Below are 3,058 nucleotides of genomic sequence, written 5' to 3' on the forward strand. Positions count from 1 at the left end.
AAATTCTTCAGGAAATCAGAAATAAATACACAGCTTCAGCAAATAAAAATTATATTAATATAATGATGTACATATTATAATAACTAATAATTTTTTTTGAAGATGCATTGGACAATGTTTTATAGTTGTTTTAAGACAGATAAATGTCTCCACATAGATTTTAACCTGTTAACCTTCACCAGAGCGAGGACGCTCTGAAGCGTTTTTTTTTTTAAATAGTTCAAAGTTACTATCAGATTTAATGTTATTACCTTGACAAACTATACATCATTAAAAATATATAAGTCTCACGTTTCAGTATTTGACCACTATTGTATTCTGAGAAACTTATAGTGACAGTTATGTCTTAATTTGTGTCAGGATTTATGTAATGAAAAAATGAGTCGATACCTTTAATATGAATTATGAGCGTCAGCTGCTCCATTCAGAAAAAAACTCCGGTGCTGTTGTCTTGAGAACGCGTGACAAAACAACGTTCCTCAGGGCTTTTGGCTCAAAAATGTGCAGATTTGGAGAAATATTGATATATTATCATAGGTTTACATCATATTTCTATAGACAGGAATAATATTTATTGAATGTATATCCAAATGCGTCGATGTATACATAAAGAGCGCTGGATACTCTGATGTACTGTGTTTTCAATCCATACAGCAGGCTGAGGGCGCCATTTGCACAGTTTTTTCCAAATATGGGAGCTCACGAAGAAGAAATAACCTGTGACCTTCCAGGACGTCACTGACATAAACACAGCTAACGTTAGCTTTCAGAGATCGCTATAACATGCAGATAAAGATGTTTTGAAGACAATAAACATGATTGCAATGATATTTGATTTACCTGTGTTCTTCGAGCCATGTCAGGTATTTTTATAATAATAGATTATATGTATAATGTTATGCTAATCGATATAGACTTTACAATAGTGCAGAATAATATCAAATCATATATTTTCTGTCTGATTTTCTTTTCTGAAGCCAAATAAGCTCATAGAAGATTATTTAAAACACTCGACTTGCACTAAAAAGTAAGTTTGCAGAACAAACAGGGTTTTAATCTCATAAATTGTCGTGTATTGATGGTGTGCTAAGCTAACATGCTAGCTAGCTCTCTAGTTGCACCTGCCATCTAGCTGTTATTTTTTATGATTTTTTTTCTAAATCGGAATGCTTACTGAAATATTTCTTTATTTAAGAAAGGCATTTGATACAGTTTCAAATGTGAAGTGAAGATTATGAAAGAAATTAGGGGGTGAAACACCGTGATTAGCCAGTCTTTAGCGATTATAATGGAGACAAAGGAAAATAATATTTATGGCCATAAGCAGGCTGGAAAGGTGTAAATGTGTGCAGGAGAGACTGACACTGAATGGGGCTCGTTTGCACCACAAAACAATAGAGACAATAGACTGAATAGATGCTAATAGATGACAATAAACACAAGTTTGCATTTTAGAGTCAATTCAAAATAAAGTCATTTGAGATGATCTTGAAAAACATTTAACAAAATACAGAGTTTTAGACTTATCACCTTCAAATTTTAAATATAACATGGTCAGACATGTGTCTTTAGCTGGAGTGCATTTCTAGAGTGCTGACGGGCCAACTTTAATTAAATTTTCATGAAGATGTTTCATAAAAATAAATTTCTAATAACTTACACAACTTTGAAGCTATTCATAATTTTTTTTTCATTATGACAATAATTCATTCTACATTTCCAATAAAGTGCCAGGTGTCAGCTTTCAAATGAGACCATACTTGAGCTTTTAGGACAAAAGGTCAATTAATTGAATCTTTTTTAGGTTGGGTATGCTATTTCTGGGGATTTTTCAAAAGTGGCGCTGAAGGCTAACAGGTTAAACAGATTTATCAAAGACTTTAGACTTTGACAGTGCAGAAGTTGCTAGAATTCAGTGTCAGCATCATGTTACAGCGGTTAAAGTCAGTAACCCACGTGCAAGTCATATTAGCAAATGCATAGCAGACCTTTCCACCTAGGAAAACAACTAAACAGTGAGATAGTTATTTATACAAACAGCAACTAAAACTTACCAGTAACTTCTGAGGCAGTATCTTCATCTCTTCGAGTCTGCTTCGACTTTGACTTGAAAAGCTTGGCTCTGATTGGGCAAATTGAATGTAGCTGAACTGAAAAAGACGTGATGTTACACTTTGTGCCAAAAATACGAAATGGTGTCATGATCACTCACCCTCAAGTAGTTCCAAACCATTTAAGACTTTCGTTAATCTTCGATAGAAAAACTGTCATGATTCATATCCCTCCGATGAACGATTCACCAGATCTGTTCACGTTTCAAAAAGTGAATCGCAAAAAACATCACCCAATCCATATTAATCGCGTGGTTTCCTCCAAGTCCTCTAAAGAAACACGATCGCTATAAATATTTTAACAGTTTAAATTTAAACGTCTAAATCTAATCACATTCAAGGACCGCATGCACAGCAACTGGAGCTCCGAGTGAGATGCGAGCGCATTATCATAAGAACCAATCACAGCCGTTCAACGTCTCTGGAACCAATCAGGACTAGTCACGTGTGTTATGCGCATTGTTCAAATTTAAACAAGAACAACACTTTTTTGGAAATTAACATTTCTTTGGAAAATGTATCTATGATGCATTTAAAAAAATATGATGCTGAAATTATTGTGGGAATTTCAGTAGTACAAAATATCATGTAATAGACAACAGCCTTAAGTAGCCTTTTACAACAAACAAGTAAAAGTGAAAAAATAATAATTTTAAGCTTATTGCAATGCTAATAATAGTTGACAAATGTTTCTAATACATTATAAGTTGGTATATTGTAAATGTATTTTTTTTTATATTAAAATGATAAAAACATAAATAATTAAACTATATTGCAGTAGGCCTAAGTGTTTATAAAGTACATACATTTTAAACACACTAAAAGCTTAATCATTTTGCTGTTCTTACATAAAGTACACATAAAATGTAGGCTACTTTAAGTAAGAGCAACATATGCATGTTTTCTTTAAATACACTAAAACTTCACTAAAAGTATGGTTGCATTTA

The 3,058-nt window shown here is 32.8% G+C and overlaps 1 long non-coding RNA gene across 1 annotated transcript in view; it reads right to left on the reverse strand.

Annotated features, from left to right (window-relative positions):
- The window catches only part of LOC307005385, a 4,417-nt gene extending 1,953 nt beyond the window's left edge, over positions 1–2,464 (reverse strand). The window contains exon 1 of the long non-coding RNA XR_013799260.1: positions 2,055–2,464. This is a non-coding gene — a long non-coding RNA (uncharacterized lncRNA). The remainder of the gene's footprint in view (positions 1–2,054) is intronic.
- Positions 2,465–3,058: the final 594 nt, after the last annotated feature.

The sequence above is a fragment of the Phoxinus phoxinus genome, assembly GCF_949152265.1.
Source record: "Phoxinus phoxinus genome assembly, chromosome: 10".
In the NCBI taxonomy this organism is placed as follows: domain Eukaryota; kingdom Metazoa; phylum Chordata; class Actinopteri; order Cypriniformes; family Leuciscidae; genus Phoxinus; species Phoxinus phoxinus.